The 12,148-nt window shown below is 36.7% G+C and overlaps 1 long non-coding RNA gene across 1 annotated transcript; it reads right to left on the bottom strand.

The window, feature by feature from the left end:
• Positions 1-5,355: 5,355 nt before the first annotated feature.
• Positions 5,356-7,480, bottom strand: LOC126828418 (uncharacterized). Its single transcript, XR_007683039.2, has 3 exons — positions 6,908-7,480; positions 6,274-6,424; positions 5,356-5,954 (listed from the first exon to the last, which is right to left on the bottom strand). It is a non-coding gene; the product is annotated as an uncharacterized LOC126828418 (long non-coding RNA).
• Between the last annotated feature and the right edge of the window lie 4,668 nt (positions 7,481-12,148).

Genomic DNA, 12,148 nt, shown 5'->3' with positions numbered 1-12,148 from the left:
GAAGACTGGACCACTAAACTAGTTACCCATCAGTTTTTCTTTGTGTTAATGCGTTCTACATTTTCAAAGCAATGATTCTTATAATGTGCGAGCCGCCATGACACCGGCGGATATTATAACTTCGATAGGCGAGAAACTTCAGGTAGCAGTTGGGTTTCATCAAATCATATAATTATGCGGTACGGCTTCACCTTTATTTCAATGGGAATTGGTTTATTATATGTGCAGTGCAGTTTTAGGTCAGTTTATGTGTAAATTAAGGGAGCTATACATAGGCCAGTAACCTTTTTGTAGTCATTTGACTAAAAAAAACTTGCGGAAAGGAACTCCGTAGGACAAGCCACTACTGTGGCAGGAGTAAGGCGGAAGACATCAGTAGTGGAACCATTTCTAAGTTAATCCCGAAGTGCGTTGCTATTGTAAGAATATATAAAATCGGGTTTCCGTTCCGCTTTTTTTTTGCTGTAGTTTGAGTAATGAGTTAGAGCGTATATTTTGTAGTCAAAAAATCATTGCAAATAGAAGACCTCATCCCCACCACCACCAACCTGTAATACACTAGCTAGCTTGTGTATTTCCATATTCCATTTCCGAGAGATAGATAGAGAACACGCGAAATATAAAGTGATTTTTCCTACAATCAGGGACCATAATTCATGAAGTTACGATTCGATATGCGCAAATATCGAAAGGAACCATATCTTTGGGTTATAAACATGCATGTCAAGTTTCATCAAAATCTTTCACTGTGAAAAACCGGGGCTAAGTCATCTGAAATCAAACAAATTTTACAATGTAGGTAGTGAAAACAAAATGTTATGTTAAGCGTTGTTCGAGGGTGGGGTGGGTGCATAAAATTCCATCAAAATCTTTCACTGTGAAAAACCGGGGCTAAGTCATCTGAAATCAAACAAATTTTACAATGTAGGTAGTGAAAACAAAATGTTATGTTAAGCGTTGTTCGAGGGTGGGGTGGGTGCATAAAATTCCAAATGCAAAAGGTTATTTTTCGTGCACGCCAATATGCACACAGGATTTCGATTTTTCGTCCTACCTAAAAAAACTGCACGCAAAGTTAGTTGTCGGGCCTTCGGTCAAGAACCACAGACAAAGGGAGAGAACGGGGACCTCTGTTTTGCATACCATCCAAGCGACTAGGCACTAATCCTTGTACCATGGACGAGGGGACGGGCGTTTTTCGTCCCATCGAAACGACTAGACACAGATCCTTGCTAGGCCTTCCATACTTCACCACTGCCAACGGGGAACCACTTTGACCTCGGGTTTTCGTACCATCCAAACGACTAGACACTAATCCTTGCAAGGCCTTCCGTTCTGCAGCAAATGAGCCACGCTGGCCTCGTTTTGTCGTAACATACAAACGACTAGACAATGTTTCATAATTTAGTCATGTTCGCGTGGGTGGGTTGGCAGCAGAATTGATATGTACATGATAGTGACACGAGGAGGGGGGGGGGGGAGCGGGGTGTACACAAATCACACAAATCAGAGCTTTGTAATACACGCATATACTTGATATACTAAATACACAAATGGCTGAATTTCGAGACATTTCTGGCACTCTTTTATCACATATATATCAATAAAATATGCCTCAGACCCATTGTTTATTTTTAAATTTGAATTAGACTCGTAACAAAATATATTTTCTGCAACAAATAGCATATAAATAAAACTAGATTTACTTTCTGATTATTTTTTTTAAATGAAATCATTCCTGGGCTTTTATTGACATTTCAGAAAATGTAGAGTTGGTCCCATGCACTTGAGGCCAAGGTCCTTGAAGTTGTACAGCTGCACCCGGTGACCGATATTTATTTAACGGGGAATAAGTGATAATTCATATTATAACAGTAAATAATTAAAATATCCCATAGGGATTATAATAATATGTATATCATGTAGATGTGCATGTAGGTTAAAATTGTGACCTCTGTAAATAGGCCCGTTCCTTGCATTTAGTTTTAGAGTTAGGAGTGCTAAAATTGAGAGAGCGAAATGGGGTTGATCGACCACTCGACACAAACTAGGTCATTTCGGGACTAACGTATGGTTCAATTTTATTTCAATAATTCGCTTGCGCGTAGGGGTCTAGCAGTGGGGGGAAACCGGGTGATCCTGAAAAAATACACAGGTTGGACGGGCGACCTACTCCTTGTCACGTACGGAAAGATACCCCAGCAGTCAAAATAGGTCAAAATAGGCGATTTCGGTTTCTAGTGTCGATGCATCGTTACGGTCAGTTTAAAAAATTGTCTTTTAAGGATAATGTGTATAGTACCAATACCTATCACATACGGAAGAGGCGATAAAATCTCTTTGCATGTCCAATTTCAAAATTAATTAAAACCAATATTAAATTCCGAAAATCGTTTTTTTGCTAAAACTCTTTTCTTTTTAATGTGATCAAAATGGGGGTAAAGCACAGAGTCAGGGGTGGTAATGGGCGTATTGTGTCCTAATTTCATGGTTTTCGGACAATCGGTGCCAGTGTCACGGCGAAATTCCACTTTTTTCCCCTCATGGAAGCCGTAAATTGACGCAAGGAGTAGGGTCGCCTGTCCAACCTTGTGGGTTTTCTCCGGGTCCTCCGGTTTCCTCCCACTGCTAAAGACCCCTACGCGCAAGCGAATTATTGAAATAAAATTAAACCATATGTTGGTCCCGAAATGACCTAGTTTGTGTCGAGTGGACGTTAAACCCCATTTCTCTCTCTCTCTCTCTCTCCGTAAATTGACTTGAGGCCAGTGTCCTTTAAGTTGTACAGCGGCACCAGGTGACCGATATTTATTTAACGGGGAATAAGTGATAATTCATATTATAGCAGTAAATAATTAAAATATTTCATAGGGATTATAATAATATATCATGTCTGGGTATTACAGGGTTAAAACCAATATTAAATTCCGAAAATCGTTTTTTTGCTAAAACTCTTTTTTTTTAATGGGATCAAAATGGGGGTAAAGCATAGAGTCCGGGGTGGTAATGGGCGTATTGTGTCCAAATTTCATGGTTTTCGGACAATCGGTGCCGGTGTCACGGCGAAATTCCACTTTTTTCCCCTCATGGAAGCCGTAAATTGACTTAGAAAAAAAAAACGACGAAAGGCAGGTGACAAGAACAAACGACTTGAACGAATGCAGGTATCACCTTGAAATTTTCAGGGTGCCTAGGTACCAACGTGAAAAGTTGCTCACCGGAATTTAGTACTCATGGTACCGTTGGTTCCTGTGTAGCGCATGCGCGAAATCAAAACCAGCTAAACTCGAAAACAACCTTGTCGGCACGGAAAACATCAAAGGAGAAATTCGAATTTTTGAAATATTCAAATACCAAACATTCGACCATGATCCAGGCTATCCTCAAATGTATTAATTTCGGTAATAGGAGACAGATTCTCTAAGCCACGACCAATTGTGTATGTTTTCAAGCCCATAAATGTGGATTTTTCACTAATTTTCATTTTCATTTCAAAATGGCGTCCATCAGTTGACCTAAATCAAAATTCTAAACCGATAGATTTTTAGGCTTTCCTTCAAGCATTCAGAAAATGTAACTCTTATGTCTTTAAGTAAAATATTGCAAAAGCCGTATGGACTTTTCACATTTTGAGATGGTGGCACTTCCGGTTTGCTCGACAAACTCCATATTTTGTGTACTCATCAGTACTGTCTTAGCTAGTACAGAAAAAAAATTTCAAGGCAATCTGACCTATATTTCGTCGATTTTTTTGAAAACTTTGATCCTTAATTTCACCAAGGGGAGATAATTTAGAAAATTTCCAAGGACATCATTGAAGTCGCATTGGCAAGATCTACTAACATTCTAAATTTCACGAAAATCGCACAACTATTAAAGAAGTTGTCAAATTGGTAATAACTTCCGGTTCGAAATGACAGCGACGAATTTTCGAAATGCCAAAATCCGAAATTGCAGATTTGAAGTAAATGTTTCAAGATACTCAAAGAAAAAAGAATTAGTAAAATAGGTCAAATAGTCACAGAGTTACAGCATTGTAGGTCAAATGCATTCCTTCGTAAAATTCGGTGATTTCGGATTCGTAAAACGTTTTGAAAATATATTTAATCAACAGCCACCACCCATTTTTGCGGGGATAGGTAAAAGTTTCAGAACGATCCTATGGTTAGATTCTGAGAAATCCGATTTGTGGACAAAACACAAAAAAAAAACTAGATCTGCTAAGCAGATATTAAAGCTTTCATATTCACAGTCACTGTCACATGTCATAGAAATAATATGAACAGAAAAAAAAATCATTATAATGAGTAAAAATTTGGTGAAGTTAATTCGATTTTTCACTGGTAAATAATTAAATAGACAAGTGGCATAACTTGACCCGCATCCCATCAGCTATCCTGAAAAATGCTGGAAAAATTAAACAAGTAAATTGTGTTTAGTACTGGGTTAATTAAGACAGGCATATGCCTTTGCTATACAGGATGACATGAGGGAAATTTAGCTTGGGAGGTGTAGGCCTGCAGCCAAAATTTCTAGCTAGCTTAGAAACACAACTCCGCTACACGGTCTTCCATAAAAGAAAAACTATACATTTTTGGAAAGCTTATGATGCCAGGAAGACAAAATCTGGGAGTTCCAAGCAAAATGTTTGCAATTTATTGATTTAGGGCCAGATGAAATTCGTCAAAATTGTCAAATAAATGCTATTTGTGTACTAACAATTCTGAAGTTAACATAAAATTAAATAGTTGGTAAAACACCTCATGCCTTCATCCTTGGCAATGAATAGTTTATTGGACAGATTTTGATGTAAATAAAAATGCTCAAAACACAAATGTCATGGGTGAATAAAAATTGTGGAAATCCATTAACGGTAAAAAAGAATTATCTCCCTTTCTGTCAAATGCCTGTAATTGATAGACTATCAGGTCTTGTATGAATCATAAGACCAGGTGTGGGCAAACAAGCCCAATAATTATTTTGTTTGTTGGATCTCAAGGGCCTGTTAGGGTTGGTTGTTGGATGTTTGGAACATGCTAGAGTCGATTTGTAGCATATTCTAGCCAGGGGATATGTTTGACAGTAGTTGAGTGATATGCTTTTGAAATAATGGAGATCAGTAGCACTTTATAAGCATTGAACCACATGATTTTTTTCCACTAAGATAAACATTCTAAACCCACATACATGTTCCCTTTCAATTAGCCACTACAGTATTTTTACAACTGTAATGTAGCTGTGAACTACTATTTCGGATATGATTAATGGTCAAATTACAAACATACATGTAGATATAAGTTTAAAAAAATAATTGTGTATCTGGGCTGGAATGAAGGGAAAGGTTAGAAAACAGGATGAACAGTTGTGAAATTATTTATTAAAGTGAAACAATCATTGAAAATCAAAATTAAACAGTTACTCTGCACATCAAATGTCATCAAAGTTAATCTTCATTATCATCATCACTGTCACTAAATGTATTAACATCAAATTCGGTCTCTTTAACAGTTTTTTTTTCATTTTCACATTGACTACACATGCACAGGTCTGTACAAGAAAGGGGGGTTGGGATGGCCTAGAGTGCCGCGCTTCGACCTCTAGCTGGTCGGTCACCTCTGGCTTGTGGCTGTGGCTTTGATCCCAGGTGTGAGCGTATGTGGCATGGAGATAGAGGCGTCTTCTCAACCTCGTGGGTTTCCTCCGGGCACTCCGGTTTCCTCTCACTGCTAAAGACCCATACGCGCAAGCGAATTATTGAAATAAAATTGAAACCGTATGTTAGTCCCAAAATGACCTAGTTTGTGTTGAGTGGACGTTAAACCCCATTTCTCTCTCTCTCTCTCTCTCTCTGTACAAGACAACTTTGCTGGCCATTTATGATTCTTTCTCTTATGACATCTTCACAGAATATATTGTATGTGGTTTAATATTCGACGGAGGGCTAGTCATCTTTGCTGAAAAATATAAATAAACATATACATGTACACAATTAAAACAAAATTCTGGAGCTTGGTTTACTCTCATTAATTTCGTACAACAGAGGAAAAAGACACTTAAACAGGGGTTAACATCTTATTTTCATGCAGAAACCAGCTAATGAAGACAGGAAGGCATTAGCAGTACAAGGAGAGATAGAGAGGAGAATTGCGGTTTAACGTCCACTGGACAAAAACATAGTAATTTCAGGACTCACCCATGGTTCAGTTTTATTTGAATAATACCAGTGGCAAGAAGGCGGAGAATACAAATAAAAAAAACATCACAAATATTTACCTTTCTGATAACTGTCTAAGAAATTCAGTACATGTATATTGCCTATAACATTTTTGGTGATATCTGACCTCAATGGCCACACAATCTTGCCCTCTGATATGCCTTAAAATATCTTCATCCTCTTTCAATTCAGCAGCTTTCAACAGTTGGCCTACAAACAAATTTGCAAACAAATTATACACCATATAGCGTTGAATGTTGTTTGTGCTCAAGGGTGGGGGAGGGAATGTCACTTTGAGGCCTACATGTACATGTACCTGGCTGGTCAACTCTGGCATGCGGTTTAGTTCAGATCCTTTGTGTGAGCGGAAATGGTCTAGAGACAGATCGTCTTAGCAAGGCACCTACAAGTGGGCCAAGAAAATAAAAAACAAGTTAACTTCTCTATGTTTCATCCCTTGTGCAAGCAAATGTGCAACACTTTAACCAATGACTGTGCCAAATCAACAAATGGGGTAAAGGGCTTTAATGGCTAGCTTCATAACAATTTTACAGTGATTGCAGTAGCACTTCTGATTCCATTTACAACAAAAACAACAACACAATAATTAAAAACTGTAGGATGAATATATTTAATATTTATTAGTAATAATTATAAATTTAGTAAGTAACATAATATTAACATTAGGCCTACCTGAGCCTGTTTGGGTCTGAGTCTGTGTTAATACATCCTTCTTCCTATTTTCTCCAACAGTGACAAATCTGTCACGTTTTTTACATATAATACACACAACAGGCAGCACCGATTTACTCTTTCTTTTTGCTTCAGGAGCGTAATTTGTTTGGAGAGCTAGGTCCCAGATCGTCTACACTCCCGCTATTCCCTGGTTGGATTGTAGCCGGGGATTTTAATTTTTCTTTATCTATACGATTACGGGCAGACCCAATTCGGAATTTGTCTGTAAAAGGCCTGTAGCATGTTGGGTGAAATCCAGTATCTTTTGGCGCGTCGATAAATTCCTTGTTTGATTATATCACCCGAAGTCGCCTGTTCAGCTATCCATTTCGCTCGCCCATCAAGTTTTAGCCATTCATGGGCACATTCACGGAATTTATCCCAGCGAGATTTTGTAAATAATTGTTCTCGTTCCTTTCTAAATCCTTGGTAATGAATAATACAGCGTAAATTTGATTTACGTTACGACAAAGTCTAACACTGTAAGTACCAAATAGTCATACGAGATATGTGCATCTCATCAAATTCAGCTTATACCACACCCACAATAATGTTACGGAGTCAGTGAGTTCAAGTTAGACAATACGCTGACCTTCCACTGACCATGCTTATAATATAAAATCTGTCAATGACAGCTGATTCATTGTTTAGTTTTTTATATGATATATTTAATATCAATAATATATGTATATGCATGCTTTATTTTACTTTACACGACCTCTAAAAATGCCCCAAATCGTAAAAATACGACTTTTTGGATTTCGATCTCCTTTTTTCGGCTACCCCGGACATTTTCAAAAAATGATACAATGATTTCACACAACAGGCCAGCTATTAGCCTCTCGATTGACAAGAGTTTCATCGCCCTCCATTCATTATAACCAATGTCATCGTGCCCTAAAGAATCAACAAATCAGCTTGCTTATCTCTGCTTACCCTAGGCAAAAAATGCTCATCTTTGAACTCAATCATGACATTGACCTAGTGAACGCCTACACCAAGTTTGAACATTCTAGCTTAATTAGAAGGAGAGTTCTTGTGTTCCAAAGTCCCGGCCCTTCAAATTGCTTCTATTTTTCATTTTCAATTCAAAATGGTGACCATCACGTGACCGAAATTAAAATTCTGATCCGATAGATTTTTAGACATTCCTTCTAGGATTCCGAAAATATGACGCCCGAGTCTGTAAGTAAAATAGCAAAAAAGCCTTTTTGATTTTTCACGTTTAAAGATGGTGGCACTTCCGGTTCGATCGACAAACTCCATATTTTGTGTACGAATCAGTAATTACTTGTCTAGTATCGAATTTTTTTTTTAGGTCATTCTGACCTATATTTCGACGATTTTTTTGAAAACTTTGATCCTTAATTTCACCAAGGGGAGATAATTTAGAAAATTTCCAAGGACATCATTGAAGTCGCATTGGCAAGATCTACTAACATTCTAAATTTCACGAAAATCGCACAACTATTAAAGAAGTTGTCAAATTGGTAATAACTTCCGGTTCGAAATGACAGCGACGAATTTTCGAAATGAAAAAATCCGAAATTGCAGATTTGAAGTAAATGTTTCAAGATACTCAAAGAAAAAAGAATTAGTAAAATAGGTCAAATAGTCACAAAGTTACAGCATTGTAGGTCAAATGCATTCCTTCGTAAAATTCGGTGATTTCGGATTCGTAAAACGTTTTGAAAATATATTTAATCAACAGCCACCACCCATTTTTGGGGGGATAGGTAAAAGTTTCAGAACGATCCTATGGTTAGATTCTGAGAAATCCGATTTGTGGACAAAACACAAAAAAAAAATAACAACTAGATCTGCTAAGCAGATATTAAAGCTTTCATATTCACAGTCACTGTCACCTGTCATAGAAATAATATGAACAGAAAAAAAAATCATTATAATGAGTAAAAATTTGGTGAAGTTAATTCGATTTTTCACTGGTAAATAATTAAATAGACAAGTGGCATAACTTGACCCGCATCCCATCAGCTATCCTGAAAAATGCTGGAAAAATTAAACAAGTAAATTGTGTTTAGTACTGGGTTAATTAAGACAGGCATATGCCTTTGCTATACAGGATGACATGAGGGAAATTTAGCTTGGGAGGTGTAGGCCTGCAGCCAAAATTTCTAGCTAGCTTAGAAACACAACTCCGCTACACGGTCTTCCATAAAAGAAAAACTATACATTTTTGGAAAGCTTATGATGCCAGGAAGACAAAATCTGGGAGTTCCAAGCAAAATGTTTGCAATTTATTGATTTAGGGCCAGATGAAATTCGTCAAAATTGTCAAATAAATGCTATTTGTGTACTAACAATTCTGAAGTTGACATAAAATTAAATAGTTGGTAAAACACCTCATGCCTTCATCCTTGGCAATGAACAGTTTATTGGACAGATTTTGATGTTAATAAAAATGCTCAAAACACAAATGTCATGGGTGAATAAAGAATTGTGGAAATCCATTAACGGTAAAAAAGAATTATCTCCCTTTCTGTCAAATGCCTGTAATTGATAGACCAACAGGTCTTGTATGAATCATAAGACCAGGTGTGGGCAAACAAGCCCAATAATTATTTTGTTTGTTGGATCTCAAGGGCCTGTTAGGGTTGGTTGTTGGATGTTTGCTCAGAAATTATCGCTTGCAGCTGCACAAGAGGGAACATCAACGCCGGATTAACCATGGTGGTGGGGAGGGGGGCTGATACCGACCGTGAAGCCCCGCAAGGGGGTCGGGTCAGGGGGTTCTCCCGCTAAGAAATTTTAATTGGAGGCCGAAAACGTGATTTCATGGCATTTCAGGCACTTGTGTCGGAGCCATTTAGAAATACCTCCCCCAGAAAAATAAAATTCTGCCACAAAATTAGCCACAATCCATGCGGGTGCTGTGAAATTTCTAGAGGAGGGAGCTGGAACCCATGAGCCCGTTAAATTCGCCACTGTAAATGAGCAGAGCTACATCAAACCTAATTTTGAGTCCCTCAGTGATAAATAACTTGATTCAAAATCGTATTATAGCCCCAACGACGATTTCATGAATGGAGACCGTAACGTTACGACAAAGTCTAACACTGTAAGTACCAAATAGTCATACGAGATATGTGCATCTCATCAAATTCAGCTTATACCATACCCACAATACCCACAGTGAGTTCAAGTTAGACAATACGCTGACCTTCCACTGACCATGCTTATAATATAAAATCTGTCAATGACAGCTGATTCATTGTTTAGTTTTTTATATGATATATTTAATATCAATAATATATGTATATGCATGCTTTATTTTACTTTACACGACCTCTAAAAATGCCCCAAATCGTAAAAATACGACTTTTTGGATTTCGATCTCCTTTTTTCGGCTACCCCGGACATTTTCAAAAAATGATACAATGATTTCACACAACAGGCCAGCTATTAGCCTCTCGATTGACAAGAGTTTCATCGCCCTCCATTCATTATAACCAATGTCATCGTGCCCTAAAGAATCAACAAATCAGCTTGCTTATCTCTGCTTACCCTAGGCAAAAAATGCTCATCTTTGAACTCAATCATGACATTGACCTAGTGAACGCCTACACCAAGTTTGAACATTCTAGCTTAATTAGAAGGAGAGTTCTTGTGTTCCAAAGTCCCGGCCCTTCAAATTGCTTCTATTTTTCATTTTCAATTCAAAATGGTGACCATCACGTGACCGAAATCAAAATTCTGATCCGATAGATTTTTAGGTATTCCTTCCAGGATTCCGAAAATATGACGCCCGAGTCTATAAGTAAAATAGCAAAAAAGCCTTTTTGATTTTTCACGTTTAAAGATGGTGGCACTTCCGGTTCGATCGACAAACTCCATATTTTGTGTACGAATCAGTAATTACTTGTATAGTATCGAATTTTTTTTTTAGGTCATTCTGACCTATATTTCGACGATTTTTTTGAAAACTTTGATCCTTAATTTCACCAAGGGGAGATAATTTAAAAAATTTCCAAGGACATCATTGAAGTCGCATTGGCAAGATCTACTAACATTCTAAATTTCACGAAAATCGCACAACTATTAAAGAAGTTGTCAAATTGGTAATAACTTCCGGTTCGAAATGACAGCGACGAATTTTCGAAATGCCAAAATCCGAAATTGCAGATTTGAAGTAAATGTTTCAAGATACTCAAAGAAAAAAGAATTAGTAAAATAGGTCAAATAGTCACAAAGTTACAGCATTGTAGGTCAAATGCATTCCTTCGTAAAATTCGGTGATTTCGGATTCGTAAAACGTTTTGAAAATATATTTAATCAACAGCCACCACCCATTTTTGGGGGGATAGGTAAAAGTTTCAGAACGATCCTATGGTTAGATTCTGAGAAATCCGATTTGTGGACAAAACACAAAAAAAAAATAACAATAATAATCTTAACAGAAACAATAAGCTTTCATATGTAATATGAAAGCTTAATAATAATCTTAACAGAAACAATAAGCTTTCATATGTAATATGAAAGCTTAATAACAATAATAATCTTAACAGAAACAATAAGCTTTCATATGTAATATGAAAGCTTAACTAGATCTGCATAGCAGATATCAAAGCTTTCATATAAACTTCAAAAGGGGTTATTAGAATCTATGAATCATCAACCACTCTGACGGATGTAGAAAGGAATATATTGTTACTAAATCTGTTGTACTGTTTCTTGTTATGGTAAAGAAAACATGAATACAACTATGAGATTTGTATAGAATTGGCATTAATCAATATATTTATTGTTTAATACTACATGTATATTATAGATACAAAGTGAATTAAATGAACCCAATTACATGTACTTTATATAAGCAATGTTTTTTTATTCATCGTTACTTTGAAATCACATTATTTTCATTGATGATAAAAAGGTTGTATTTGTACCGAATCCAAAAAGTATGTTGTATGACATTGCATTATCTGTACCAATTATTTATTTGCAAACCAATATACAATGTTTAGTTCTACTCCAATATATTTGTTTCAACCCATGATAGTTTATTCACTCTTCTCACTTAAATACAAGAATAACACACGATTAAATTACTGAAACAAGTAATGCTGGTAGATTATAATTTGATATTGTATACCATTTACTCTCTGTTAGATAAGGCGACGTGGTAATCTGTTAGATAAACATACATGGAAGTATATGTTAGATAACTACAATTTATGA

The sequence above is a fragment of the Patella vulgata genome, chromosome 7, assembly GCF_932274485.2.
Source record: "Patella vulgata chromosome 7, xgPatVulg1.2, whole genome shotgun sequence".
Lineage (NCBI taxonomy): Eukaryota > Metazoa > Mollusca > Gastropoda > Patellidae > Patella > Patella vulgata.
Note: the sequence above shows the minus strand (reverse complement) of the source record. Positions and strands in the feature narration are given on the sequence as shown.